The sequence below is a fragment of the Megalobrama amblycephala genome, linkage group LG11, assembly GCF_018812025.1.
Source record: "Megalobrama amblycephala isolate DHTTF-2021 linkage group LG11, ASM1881202v1, whole genome shotgun sequence".
Lineage (NCBI taxonomy): Eukaryota > Metazoa > Chordata > Actinopteri > Cypriniformes > Xenocyprididae > Megalobrama > Megalobrama amblycephala.
Window position 1 is genome coordinate 7,749,555 of NC_063054.1, and position 15,095 is coordinate 7,764,649.

General features: G+C 37.0%; 1 protein-coding gene and 1 long non-coding RNA gene across 3 annotated transcripts in view; one reads left to right on the plus strand and one right to left on the minus strand.

Moving 5' to 3' along the window:
• Positions 1-15,095, plus strand: part of LOC125279049 — a 49,637-nt gene that overhangs the window by 19,795 nt on the left and 14,747 nt on the right. Inside the window, exons 2-4 of the long non-coding RNA XR_007187303.1 lie at positions 5,216-5,349; positions 5,478-5,528; positions 5,800-5,979. This is a non-coding gene — a long non-coding RNA (uncharacterized LOC125279049). The remainder of the gene's footprint in view (positions 1-5,215; positions 5,350-5,477; positions 5,529-5,799; positions 5,980-15,095) is intronic.
• Positions 4,655-15,095, minus strand: part of LOC125279048 (uncharacterized protein C2orf81 homolog) — a 101,486-nt gene continuing 91,045 nt past the window's right edge. Inside the window, exon 4 of one of the 2 annotated variants that reach the window (XM_048208518.1) lies at positions 4,655-4,778. The gene's annotated coding sequence lies outside the window, so the exon portion shown is untranslated. Of the gene's footprint in view, positions 4,783-15,095 lie in introns of both variants that reach the window. The other variant, XM_048208514.1, reaches the window with a different exon arrangement.

The window sequence follows — 15,095 nt, forward strand, 5'->3', positions numbered from 1 at the left end:
TTTTAATGTCTACACACATTACACAAAAAAAAAAAAAAAAAAAAAAAAATCAATGAGAACCTTTAAATTAGTAATAAATAAACACATTTATACTATATGTTGTTTTACAAAATTTGTTTTGTTCTCTATTTCAATCTGGTATTAGATGCATTTTTGGTGCAAGTGGTCAGCTGAGATGCTATGCTGTTTGATACTTGGAAACTGACACGATTTTCAAATCTGTCTACTGTCACTTCTTGTGTTCAGATTTCAATGAGAGCCTCCTTACTTATTTTGTCACACCTTACATCTCTTTCACAGTAATGCCGCAACCAACACAAAAATATGAATCCAAACCCATGTTGCGCAAAGTTTGAATACCAAAAATCACCAAAAATGCATCTTAGTACCAGGTGAAAACAGGTCCTGAACTGGGGTTCACAATGAAAATTCAGGGATTTTGTAAGATCATAGTAGAAATGCCAATGCCAAATTAAAGCTGCAGTCTGCATCTTTTTTTTTTTTTTTTTTTTTTTGGTTAAAAATGATTCAAAATCAATTATTGAGCAAGTACATCACCAGCCAGTGTGTTCAAAACTATCTCCTTACCTTAGCCCAATTCAAAGCGGTAAGCTTGTAATAATGTTTCCTAATCCGGATGGTACTGGTGGGTTACCACGGGAAATTCAAGCATGCAGTCGTTCGTCTTTGTGTCATTACGTCATGTCTGTTTACATAAAGAAGGAGTCCCAGCTAGTAGACTATTAAGGCATGTGGAGGATGCTACAGGCGGCAGATCATTTATAGCCTTCATCATTTTGATGGCGGATTGTAGTCCAGAAATGTCCAAATGACAATCATCAGTGACAACTGGAGATTCACCCGTAGTCAAAAGCAAAAGACAGGTAACTACAGGTACAGGTAACGCTAATACACACTAAATACACTATTGTAATGCTGATGTGTTTAACATTAACAATTTGAGAACAAAGTATAAAAATAATACTAATTTGCACGGTTTGACGTGATCCAAGCTAAGCAATCGTTAGATTTAATCATTGGCAGCACGATTTATTGCTTCTTTTCTCAGTTGGTCAGAACAAAAGTGGCAGACATGTTACTTCTTCAGATGACATTTTCCGGTGAAAATTATTATTTTGGTTATACTTCCAAGACGTAGAATCTGTGATTCTCAAGGACAGTATCCACACATGTGGTGACTGACAGTAAACCACAAAAAAAAACTGATTCATCCACGCTGAGGAGCCGTGCCGATGCACAACCCACATAAAGATATTTCTGCAAATACCTGCAATTGCAGGTTTTAAACAGAGATGGCGACAAAGAGGCAAAACTTCTGTCTGGCGGAAGCTACATATTTTACTTCATAACTTGTTAAATATGGATTTTTTTTTTTTTTTACACAAACGCATCACTTCGCTTCAGAAGGCCTTTATCAACCCTCCGGAGCCGTGTGGAATATGTTTATGATGGATGGATGTGGATAGAGACACTTTCTTCAGCTCATACTCGTTTGGTAGAGCATTACTGCCATTATAAAGCTTGGATGCGTCAGGATATTTATTAATATTTCTCAGATTGTCTTTATCAGAAACAAGAAAGTCATATACACCTAGGATGGCTTGAGGGTGAGTAATATGGAGTTAAAATTGTGCCATAATTAAACAAATCCAGCATTTTGCAAACAAACACAATCTCTTTTGCAAAGGAAAATTCGACTCGCAAAAAAACAAAGTGATGTGCAAATACACAGGTCAGTTTGAGTGAAAACGCAGATATAGGATGGTTGTAGGATGGTTTGTATTTATTTGTGAAATATGATGTAGGCTCATTTATTTATATTTGTAAAACATAATTAGGGCTGAAACGATTAGTCGACATTATCGACAACGTCGACAATAAAAAATTGTCGACAAATATTTTGTTGTCGAATAGTCTCTTGATCTCATACAACCTATTTGAAAGGCCTGCAATACCGCGGTGTAACCAGTGGGGTGCTGTAGCGCAACACTGTAATGCAGTCCTCCTGGATCCAATCCAATAAAAGAAGTCAGCGCTTTGGACAGCATAGTGCAAACGAAGTCGAACCCGTGAAATGTGGGAGATTAAAATAGCATAAACATAACAAACATAACGTTTAGTATAACTACAGAATACTGTCATGCAGGGCCACCAACTCTCATTCAAACTCACTGTTCTCACACCACACGTTCATTTTCTCACACAGTGAAAGATGCATCGCAGAGCAAAGAGGACACAGACAACGCACCGACAGATCAGGTTACTTTTGATATAAAACTAAGTCTAAGCTTTTAAATTCAGTCAATATTACTACGGGATTCAAACAATACTTGTGGTGGTAACGCTGTTTAACGTTGTGTGGCAGATCGCTGTAACACCTCGGTTCAAGCGGCATGTGAACCTATTCCTCTCTATTACAGCACGAAATAAACATGAATGAACATCAAAAAGTACTTACTGAACTTACTGAAATGAATCCATCTCTATTGTAATCACTTAATCGGAGTTTTAACCGCAGAAAGAAGTCAATAAATATATATATATATATAATATATATATATATATATTTATATAAAATATAATATGATATATAATATGTGTGTGCAGGCCCGGATTAAGACAATTGGGCCCTGGGGCTATAGCACCAAGGGCCCCTTTCACAGATGCCACAGGTTACCACAATATTTTTTTTTTTATTTTGTTATTATTTTTATATTCAAATCTCATTTTATCAAATCATTTTATATAAGCAAAGCACAATAAATATTCCAGCTATTTAACACATTAAAAACAAAGCATTAACTCCAGATATGAACTCCAAACAAACAGGTTGCCAAAAGCAGCAAAAACATTTGGCAATTCAGTCATACTTCCTCAATGATTACTTTACATGAATATTTTAAAGAGATAGTTCACCCAAAAATGAAATTGTCATTACTTACAGGTTACATGTTGGTAACCAGACAGTTGATGGCACCCATACTTCCATAGTAGGAAAAAAGTATTGTGGCAGGATTTTAATTTTTGGGGAACTATCCCTTTAAGGACAAGGGTCCGCTGATAACTTTAGGATGCGTCACTTTAAGACCTGCACGCGTCCAATTTTCTCAAGTCACTTCAGACATAACCACTGTGTTTATGTAAACCTTTTGTGTATTTGCAGTATTATAGCGCAATAACGCGAAAGATGAAGTCCAGTAGTCAGGTGCTGTTGACAGGCTAGTGTGTGTGCAGCTTCGGGTGTATGGGGTCAGAAAAAGCGCATCTCAAACAGCACACGATGACATGTTTAACTGGCAGGGCTTTAAGCACATGCAAATAAAGAACTTTTGTGATTCGAATAAGTGCAGTGTCCCGTGAGTACAGCTGTGTTAACATGTGATGTGAATGTGTCGAGGTCGAGTTGTACGGATGGAGGCACCAGAATGAACTGATAGAATGTGCTTCAACGCAAAGTGGAGACGACATTGGTGTTCGTCGAAAAACTAGGAAAGAACGGGATTTTTACACGGTGATGATGATGAGAGAAAAACACTGAATTCTGAATCCAAACGGCAATAAAATCAATTGACTCGTCTGTAAATGTTGAAAACACCTACGTTTCATGAAACAATTACCATCAGAATAGGGCTTAACTCGTAATAAGAATAATAACTTGCTGAGCTGCTATCTCACCTTCTTCAACGTTAAAGCACGCAATCGGCGACGGTGCGGTGGGTGAAGATAATTGTGAGCTGCCGCTGCACGCGGGGTCTTCCACTGGCTCGGGTGTTTTATGTGAACCGAAGTTAGTTAGTTTTGTAATTTTTGCTGTAAGATTAGCATCCCTTTTCTCCCTTTAGCTTATTTTTCCTTTTTTTTTTTGCGCACCATAACACCAGCGAGGCTGAACAAGCAATAAAGGCCAATATTTTCTATATAACGCAAAGAGGCATATATGGCGCGAATATATATATATATATCAGGCACATTCCAATATTTTTTCTTGTTATTTTTTTAGACACAAAAAATATAATCTATTTCCTCCAGCCAATCACGGGCCCCCTCTACCCGCGGCCCTGGGGCTTCAGCCCCATAGCCCTTATATGTGTGTGTATGTATGTTGTTGTTTCATTTTTCAAAAAAAACCCACATAATTACATTATATTTTTTTAACCTGAAGGTTATTGGTCTATTCAGTTGGCTTGAAAATTATTAAAAATACACTTTTAAAAGCTGTAGTGATTTCTAGATTTACTAGTTAAAGTACAGTATAACTCAATATTTTAACTAATTGCTTAAGTAGAATAATCGAGCAAAGCTTACTGATTAATCAGTGCAATAATCGATGATTAGTCGATTAATCGTTCTAATAATCGATAGATTAATCGATTATCAAAATAATCGTTTGTTGCAGCCCTAAACACAATACATATATTTGTTACTCATCTGCGTTTTCACTCAAACTGACCTTTGTATTTGCACTTTCTGTTTGTTTGTGAGTCGTGTTTGTTTGCAAAATGCTGGATTTGTTTGTTCAATTATGGCACAATTTTAACTCCATAGAGTAAAGCTTGGGGTAATTTTCATTTGAAAGTGAACTAATCCTTTAAATAAATGTGTAAAATTGAAACAACCGAAACATAACACTGGTCATTTCCGAGTTATTTATTTTTTATTTTTTTATACAGAATCCTTGTGAGCCTTTTAGCCTGTTTTCCAGCCTCATGTCCAATCACAGCTCTTGGGTCATTGTTGTCTATCTGCAGCCATAACATCTGCCTGAATGTAAATGGAAAGAAGAGAGATAGGTGGACTGAATCAATATAGACAGAAGAAAAGGCACATACATCTACTTTGCCAAGGTTGAGTAGGTCAATATGGCCTTTCCATCACTGAAGAGCAGACACAGGGTGGAGGTAATATAGGGTAATGCACTTGAGCATCTGTATCTCATATCTAAAGAATCTAACATCACAGAATCATAGAGACAAACATAAGCAGAAACACACACATACTCAAGCAATTCTTAAAAGCAAATCTCTTGAGGAGTACCAAACATAGGTTAATGGGTGATCTCTGGGTTAAATGAGTGATCACTGTTAATGGATTCATGCCATTAGCCTGACCCTCACCACTTACTGTAGAGTATTTCAAAATATCAGTAAGAGCTGAGGATCCATTCTCATTAATGATTCTTCTGTTTCTTTTCCAGCTTAAAATACAAGAAAAGGCTGCCGGCAACAGACATGTTCACAGCGAACAGGAAGCTGCAAATTTGTGTGTACTCTTGGGATGAACTCATTAGCGGTTTGTGTCATATCTGACACCTTCGCAATATTTGCTGAGGTATAAAAGCAAACTTAATAAATCTCATGCTGCTCATGGCATTTGATCTATATTTGCATTTCTTGTTTTTTTCTCGTTGTTTTTAATCTGTCTGGGTTTATTTGACTTGAATTAATTTTCATTCTCAGAGCTCAGATTCTCAGTGATTTCCACATGTTTTTGACCCGATGAAGCCTGAGGTAAAAAAATGTCCTTTAACTTCCTTAATAATTTCATCAACTAAGCCTCGCCTTAAAATCATTACTGACCAATCTTACCCAAGCAACCTTTCTGTCTGTATTATTTTCAAACAAGTTTTGTGTTCAAGTCTATGGAAGACTTATGCGTTTGAATAGTATAAAATACAATTTTAAAATAATTAATTGCCGGATCACTCATAAGATGCAAATCTTTAAATAAATAATGTAGATTAGACTATTCATCAGATCTCACAGTGCTGTTGATTTACAGGTAGCATCATTCCTGCGTAAGGCGGAAGGGAGGGAAGGTTGGTCGCCACCAGCTTGAGATCCACGCTGCCATCCAGAAGGGCACTTTCGACAGGCCGGTATTTCCCTGTGACAGGTGACGGAGTGCATGATCTGACTGTGCCACATTGAGCCTGGACGTGAGATCAGGGACTTGCTGCAGGTTGGCTTTTCATGGCTGTTTTTAATAAGCACTTACATTCAGTGTCACTGAGAACATTAGCATTGAGGCCTCAAGGTTAACCACACTCATGTGAGGGTACTGAAGCATGATAATCAGGATGATTGTGGAGTAATATCATCATTTGCTAGCCTTCATCGTGTTCCAAATCTACATTACTTTTTTCTTTCGTGGAACACAAAAGAAGAAATGTTGATGAATTTATAATGAAAATGAATGGTGATCTGGCCTGTTGAGCTCCAAAATAACAAATGTAGAATTATAGGAACAAAGCACATAAATAAAGCATGGATTATTGCACAAAATCAAGCCACAAAAACATGACAGTTGGCCAAGCGTTTTGTTGTGAAAAATCAATACGCAGCTGTTTTAGATGAAAGTGAGATTCATGCGGTTAGAGATCACACTATTAAACAATCCGACTCCATGGCAAAACAGCAAGGTGGCATCGATGGCATCGATCAAAGGTCCTTAACACTTCAGAGTTTGCCTTAGAGATTGTGTATTTTCTGTTGCAACATCTGAAATGTACTGTATGTAAATCTGTCTGTTAAAGGTGACATCGAATATTTTTTTTACAAGATGTAATATAAGTCTAAGGTGTCCCCTGAATGTGCCTTTGAAGTTTCAGCCAAAATACCCCATAGATTTTTTTTAATTATTTTTTTTAACTGCCTATTTTGGGGCATCATTAAATATGAGCCGATTCATGCTGCGGCCCCTTTAAATCTGGCGCTCCCCCGCCCACGAAGCTCGCGCTTGCCTTTAACAGCATAAACAAAGTTCACACAGCTAATATAACCCTCAAAATAGATCTTTACAAAGTGTTCGTCATGCATACTGCATGCATACATCGGATTATGTGAGTATTGTATTTATTTGGATGTTTACACATGATTCTGAATGAGTTTGAGGCTGTGCTCCGTGGCTAATGGCTAATGCTACACTGTTGGAGAGATTTATAAAGAATGAAGTTGTGTTTATGAATTATACAGACTGTAAGTGTTTAATAATGAAAATAACGACGGCTCTTGTATCCGTGAATACAGTAAGAAACAATGGTAACTTTAACCACATTTAACAGTACATTAGCAACATGCTAACGAAACATTTAGAAAGACAGTTTACAAATATCACTAAAAATATCATGATATCATGGATCATGTCAGTTATTATCGCTCCATCTGCCATTTTTCGCTATTGTTCTTGCTTGCTTACCTAGTCTGATGATTCAGCTGTGCAGATCCAGACGTTAATACTGGCTGCCCTTGTGTAATGCATTGAACATGGGCTGGCATATGCAAATATTGGGGGTGTACATATTAATGATCCCGACTGTTATGTAACAATTCTGTGTTATGTTGAGTTTCGACTGTTCTTCGGAGGTCTTTTGAACAAATGAGATTTATATAAGAAGGAGGAAACAATGGAGTTTAAGACTCACTGTATGTCATTTCCATGTACTGAACTCTTGTTATTCAACTATGTCAAAATAAATTCAATTTTTAATTCTAGGGCACCTTTAAAGAAATTTCGAAATGGCGTTTCAATTATAGACTATGGAAGTTTGTTTCTGCCACAGAATAAAAAATAATAAATCTCACATTTCTGACTTTTTTTCTCACAATTTCACATTTATATCTCCCATTTCAGACTGTAATGCACAATTACATGTTTATATATAGCACAATTCTGAGGAAAAGCTAGAATTGTGAGTTTATAAAGATCACATAAATTAATGTAGTTGTGACTAGATTAATGCTTATAGCTATATTAATGCAAGATTAGTGTAGTTGTAACTAAATTTAACTAAATGTAACTAAATCTAATCACACATAAGTGAGAACTCTAATGAATGGTTTCTCTAATGAAGGGTTTCACAACCAGAGAATCACAATGGAAATTGTAGGGGGTTTGTAAAACTGTAATAGAAATGCCAAAGAGTAATTAAATGGATAAAAATGCTTATATTTTAAAGTAAAAATTGTAAAATGAAAACATCCAAAGCATAACCATTTACTTTGATCCTATGTAGCCTGTGTACATTCAATTTAGTTAAATGAATTAAAAAATTGAAAATATAGCTTAAAGGATTAGCTTTACTTACTATTAAGGTGTATATGACTTTCTTCTTTCTGATGAACACAATCAGAGACATTTTAATAAATATTCTGATGCATCCGAGCTTTATAATGGCAGTGAACATGGTTCATGAGTATGAAGCTGAAGGAAGTGCCTCCATCCACATCCATCCATCATAAACGTACTTCACACGGCTCAGAGGGTTAATAAAGGCTTTCTGAAGTGAAGCGATGCATTTGTGTAAAAAAAAATGTATTAATAAATATCCTGACGCATCCGAGCTTTATAATGGCAGTAATGCGCTACCAAACGAGTATGAGCTGAAGAAAGTGTCTCCATCCACATCCATCCATCATAAACATATTCCACACAGCTCCGGAGGGTTAATAAAGGCCTTCTGAAGCGAAGCGATGCGTTTGTGTAAAAAAAAAAAGAAAAATCCATATTTAACAAGTTATGAAGTAAAATATCTAGCTTTTGCCAGACCGCCTTCCATATTCAACATACAAAGAAAGTGTAAAACTCTTCCAGTTCAAAAAGCTTACGCTACACCTGCTTCCCTATTCAACTTATGGAAAAAGTGTAACTGACGCGACAGCAGTTTACACTTTCTTCGTAAGTTGAATATGGAAGACAGTCTGGCTAGATATTTTACTTTATAACTTGTTAAATATGGATTTTTTTTTTTTTTTTTTTTTACACAAATGGATCACTTTGCTTCAGAAGGCCTTTATTAACTCACCCGGATAGGTGTGGAGTATGTTTATTATAGATAGATGCACTTTCTTCAGCTCATACCCGTGACCCCTGTTCACTGCCATTATAAAGCTCGGATACGTCAGGATACAAACCCGATTCCAAAAAAGTTGGGACATTCTACAAATTGTGAATAAAAAAGGAATGCAATAATTTACAAATCTCATAAACTTATATTTTATTCACAATAGAATATAGATAACATATCAGATGTTGAAAGTGAGACATTTTGAAATGTCATGCCAAATATTGGCTCATTTTGGGTTTCATGAGAGCTACACATTCCAAAAAAGTTGGGACAGGTAGCAATAAGAGGCCGGAAAAGTTAAATGTACATATAAGGAACAGCTGGAGGACCAATTTGCAACTTATTTGGTCAATTGGCAACATGATTGGGTATAAAAAGAGTGGCAGTGTCTCTCAGAAGTCAAGATGGGCAATGGGAAAAATAGTGGAGCAATATCAGAAAGGAGTTTCTCAGAGAAAAATTGCAAAGAGTTTGAAGTTATCATCATCTATAGTGCATAATATCATCCAAAGATTCAGAGAATCTGGAACAATCTCTGTGCGTAAGGGTCAAGGCCGGAAAACAATACTGGATGCCCGTGATCTTCGGGCCCTTAGACGGCACTGCATCACATACAGGAATGCTACTGTAATAGAAATCACAACATGGGCTCAGGAATACTTCCAGAAAACATTGTCGGTGAACACAATGCACCGTGCCGTTCGCCACTGCCGGCTAAAACTCTATAGGTCAAAAAAGAAGCCATATCTAAACATGATCCAGAAGTGCAGGCGTTTTCTCTGGGCCAAGGCTCATTTAAAATGGACTGTGGCAAAGTGGAAAACTGTTCTGTGGTCAGACGAATCAAAATTTGAAGTTCTTTTTGGAAAACTGGGACGCCATGTCATCCGGACTAAAGAGGACAAGGACAACCCAAGTTGTTATCAGCGCTCAGTTCAGAAGCCTGCATCTCTGATGGTATGGGGTTGCATGAGTGCGCGTGGCAGCTTACACATCTGGAAAGGCACCATCAATGCTGAAAGGTATATCCAAGTTCTAGAACAACAGATGCTCCCATCCAGATGTCGTCTCTTTCAGGGAAGACCTTGCATTTTCCAACATGACAATGCCAGACCACATACTGTATCAATTACAACATCATGGCTGCGTAGAAGGAGGATCCGGGTACTGAAATGGCCAGCCTGCAGTCCAGTTCTTTCACCCATAGAAAACATTTGGCGTATCATAAAGAGGAAGATGCGGCAAAGAAGACCTAAGACAGTTGAGCAACTAGAAGCCTGTATTAGACAAGAATGGGACAACATTCCTATTCCTAAACTTGAGCAACTTGTCTCCTCAGTCCCCAGACATTTGCAGACTGTTATAAAAAGAAGAGTAGATGCCATGAAATTTAAAATCAACTTAAAATGATACATTTTCTCAGTTTAAACATTTGATATGTCATCTATGTTGTGTTCTGAATAAAATATTGAAATTTGAAACTTCCACATCATTGCATTCTGTTTTTATTCACAAATTGTACAGTTACCTAATTTTTTTGGTATCGGGTTTGTATTAATTAAAATATCTGCGATTGTGTTCATCAGAAAGAAGGAAGTCAAATACATCTAGGATGGCTTGAGGGTGAGTAAAGCTTGGGCTAATTTCAGTTTGAAAGTGAACTAATCCTTTAAAATCTCATGGGAAACTTAAAGTAGCCTAAATATCTTTGTTCATAAAATGCCTCTAGGTCTAATGGCTCCATGACCAGTCCTCATCTAAAACATTTTAAAACAAACTGTCAACTTTTTTCCAAGATTTCATAAATGAAACTTAAATACCTTAATTCGTAAAACGCATTCGACTGAGCTCCATTCTCTTCATCAGCTCTCATTTTAGCTAAATGCTGGCCCATTACTGTCTTCATGAATAACCAAATGAAAAATGCTGAGAGTTTTGGCTGGACCTGTGGAACTCCCAAAGGGTACAATGATCACTTTTGCCCAGTGAAGGCCAATTTGTATCATAGGAAATCATATTTGTATTTTTTGGGTGGAGGGCTTTGCCGAGGGAAAATCTGAGAGCATTTTGAAATGATCCCTATGGTTAACTCTGTGAAAAGTTAAAGCATTAGTGCATCCAGAAATGAAAGTTAAGTCATTGTTTACTAACTCATGTTGTTTCTAACCTGTAGAAGAAACCTTTTTTAACATTTTGACGAATATCCTGGCCACTCTTTTCCATATTATATATGAGGATTGGAACTGTCAAGTTCTAAAATGCTATAAAAATTTTTTTTAAAAAGTGTCCCTACCGATGTTTAAATCAACAATATGTATTTGATCTATCTTGTCTCTTTTTAATTTATTACTGCTGTATAGTAATATGGATTCATGCACTGCTCAAGATGTACACACAGCATGTCAGACAACCAAGCTGCTTTGTCGAAGCTTTTGAAATGTGACATGGTCTACATGGCTTATTGTAAGACACATTCTAATTATGCTATGTTATTACCGTCTATTTGAAGAGAACTGTCAGCAGCAGGTGTGCAGAGTGAGCAGAACATAATCAAACAGATGACAGCAGTAGGTCTACATGCCCACGAGATCAGGCAGGCAGATGGTGAATTGTGACTGTACTCCATTTAAAAGCTTTGGAACTGCTGTGAACATGTGCACTTTTGAATGTGTTCACACCATCAGTTGGCAGCACCTTCTCACTCTCACACCTTGGACACGTTAGAGGGGCAAAAAGACCCAGTCAGCTGTGCATTTTTATTTAATGCATCTTTAAAATCAACTGAATCCATAACCGGTCAGAATTTTGTTGAACTGTAATGCGTTTTTAATTAAATATGAATATTCTGTCTTCATTTACTCATCCTCATGTCATTCCAAACCTGTACTACTTTCTGTCTTCTGTTTCAACTGCTTTTGTTCATATACAATGATAGTCAGTTTGCTCCAAAACAGCATTGGACCTCAATGACTTTCATTGTATGGACAAAAAGGACTAGAACGTTTTTAAAATATTGACATAAGGTTGATTAAATCATAGAATTTTTAGGTGCCATTGGTTCTCACGTGTCTCATGAACAAACATTACTAATGCCAATATCAGTGAAGAGCAGTGAGTGATTTTCTGTTTTTCTTTTGTTGTTTGATTCATATTAACAGCAAAAATAGCAGTAGTATATATTACGCTGCTGTCACTTTAAAGGGGTCATATAATCCCACTTTTACAAGATGTAAAATAAGTCTCTGTTGTCCCCAGAATGTGTATGTGAAGTTTTAGCTCAAAATACCCCACAGATCATTTTTTATAGCATGTTAAATTTGTCACTTTTTGAGGGTGAGCAAAAACTGTATGTGTGTGTGTGTCCCTTTAAATGCAAATGGGCTGTTGCTTCCAAAAAGAGGGCGGAGTTTCAAGAGCTCATGTTAGCAGCGCCGATTACCTCACGTAGACTCACTGAAAATGTCAGAAACTGTTCAGCCTTTTATGTTCAAACCGGAGTCGGACAATGATGGAGAGACTCAAGAAGAAGTGACAACATGTAGAATACGACAGGACGTTTCTGAATGGTTAGTTGATGAATTTATGTAGCTAATGTGGGATATCTTAAAGTCATTCGTTAGCATATTCTGTCATGATAATTTATAAATCGCTCTGTGGGAACTGTTGTAAAATCCTACAGAGACAGAGGATATATGCTGCATGAAGACAGAACAGGTATAATAATTAATAATAATAATAATAATAAGTTTAGTTTAAATACGGTTATAATATGTTGTCATCTTGCTTTTATGACATGCTATTGCATTTGTCTTACATACTATATTGCAATAACATAGCCTCACTCCTTTATCGTGTGTTCTCGGGGGCAGGATTTATGTAAATGTAAGGGTTAGTGATGTCACCAACCCGGGAAGAAGCTCGTTGTAATCCCTACCAGCCGTTTGTTGTAGTCCCTTTGCTTTGAACTTTGAGCGTCCTAACTTTGCAGATGTTGTTTATGCTCAAACAGCAACATTAGACACTAACTAAAGTTAAAAAAGTGAAATCATAATCAACCACCCCTTTATTACACAAAACTAATATACACACATTACTTGCTGTTTACATTCAAAGACATAACTGACTGTGTTTATGTGAACTTTGTGTATTTTTGACAGTTTAAGCATAATAAGACATGAAAGAGAACTTGGTTTAATACTCGCGGGATGCATCGTCTGACATCCAGCTTTCTGTGTGCGTGCTTCGGATGTGTGTTGCTCAGAAAACCATATATCAGGATTTTAAACTGATATTAAAGGATTAGTTCACTTTGAAATTAAAATTCTTGATAATTTACTCACCCCCATGTCATCCAAGATGTTCATGTCTTTCTTTCTTTAGTCGAAAAGAAATTAAGGTTTTTAATGAAAACATTCCAGGATTTTTCTCCATATAGTGGACTTCAATGGCCTCCAAATGGCTGAAGTTCAAAATTACAGTTTACAGCGATCCCAGACAAGAAATAAGGGTTCTATCAAGAAAAAAAACATCGCTCATTTTCTAAAAAAAATTGTAACATTTTATACATTTTAACCATAAATGCTCATCTTGAACTAGCTCTCTTCTTCTTCTCTATTTGAATTTCGGCAGTGTAGACACTGCTAAGTGTATTACTGCCCTCCTCAGGTCAAAGTTTGAACTAAATTGTCATACAGTATGCTAGTGCAAGTATATAACAATTAGTTCAAACTTTGACCTGTGGAGGGCAGTAATACACTTATCAGTGTCTACACTGCCAGAATTCTAATAGAGAAGAAGAGAGCTAGTTCAAGATGAGCATTTATGGTTAAAACTTTTTCTTTTTCTTTTTTATTTTTTAATTTTCTTTTAATTTTTCTTTTTATTTATTTTTTTAGAAAATGACCGATGGTTTCTCTAGATAAGATCCTTATTTCATGTCTGGGATCGTGTAGAACGCTTTGAAGCTGCAATGAAACTGTAATTTTGACCTTCAACCGTTTGGAGGCCATTGAAGTCCACTATATGGAGAAAAATCCTGGAATGTTTTCATCAAAAACCTTAATTTCTTTTTGACTGAAGAAAGAAAGACATGAACATCTTGGATGACATGGGGGTGAGTAAATTATCAGGAAATTTTAATTTCAAAGTGAACTAATCCTTTAAGTGATTTAAAACACATAATAAACTTTCATAATAATGAAGAACTGCAATGTCATGTGAGATTGACTGCAATATAGATGATAATCAAAAAAACCAAACATGTTTCATTCATTTTTGGCAGAGTATCTGTAAAGACTCCGCCCTCTTCTGTAAAGTGGGGTGGGGAGCAGCAGCTCATTTGCATTTAAAGATACATGCACAAAAATGTTTTTCCTTCCACTCAAAAATGGCCATTTACAACATGCTATAATAAATGATCTGAGGGGTATTTTGAGCTGAAATTTCACAGACACATTCTAAGGACACTTATATTACATCTTGTAAAAAGGGATGAAATAGGCTTTAAGAGTACTAAGTAGTCCTGAGTGAGAATACTAGGTAGAAGTTTCAGTGTCCTGAAGTGCCGTAATAAAGTGTCAGTAGTAATGTGTTGCAGAGCTATATGAAGGACAGCTGACTATTAAGCAGTCTGATGGCTTGAAGATAAAAGATGTTCTTCAGTTTGGTTGTCCATGATTGGATGGAACATAAGCGACTGCCATACGGCAGAGAAGCAAACAGGTGGTGAGCAGGGTGAGTTGCATTCTTTGATGATGCTGCGGGCCTTTCTCAAACAGCATGTCTGGTTGATGTCCTGTAAGGCTATTAGTTTATGTCCACTGATGAGCTCAGCTATTCTCACCACACACTGAAGAGCTTTGCGGTTGGAAGAAGAGCAGTTGCCGTACCATACAGTGATTCAGCCGGTCAGAATGCTCTCTATGGTGCAGCGGTAGAAGTTTGACATGATGTCAGCGAAGATGCCAAGCCTTTTCAGCCTCCACAGGAAGTAGAAACACTGATGGAGTGTTCTTACTTTGGTGTCTGAGTGGAGGCTCCAGGAAAGGTCCCCTGAGATTTGTACACCAAGGAACTTGTAGCTCCCAACTTGCTCTACTTCTACCTCATTTATGTTAATGGGAACGTGAATCTTTCTTTGATCATTGTGGCGACCAGGGCGGGCGAGAGCCGTGAGGAAACGGCGCGAGGCAGGTGGCGCGAGAGTTAATGAGCTCCACCTGGGAGGCGCACC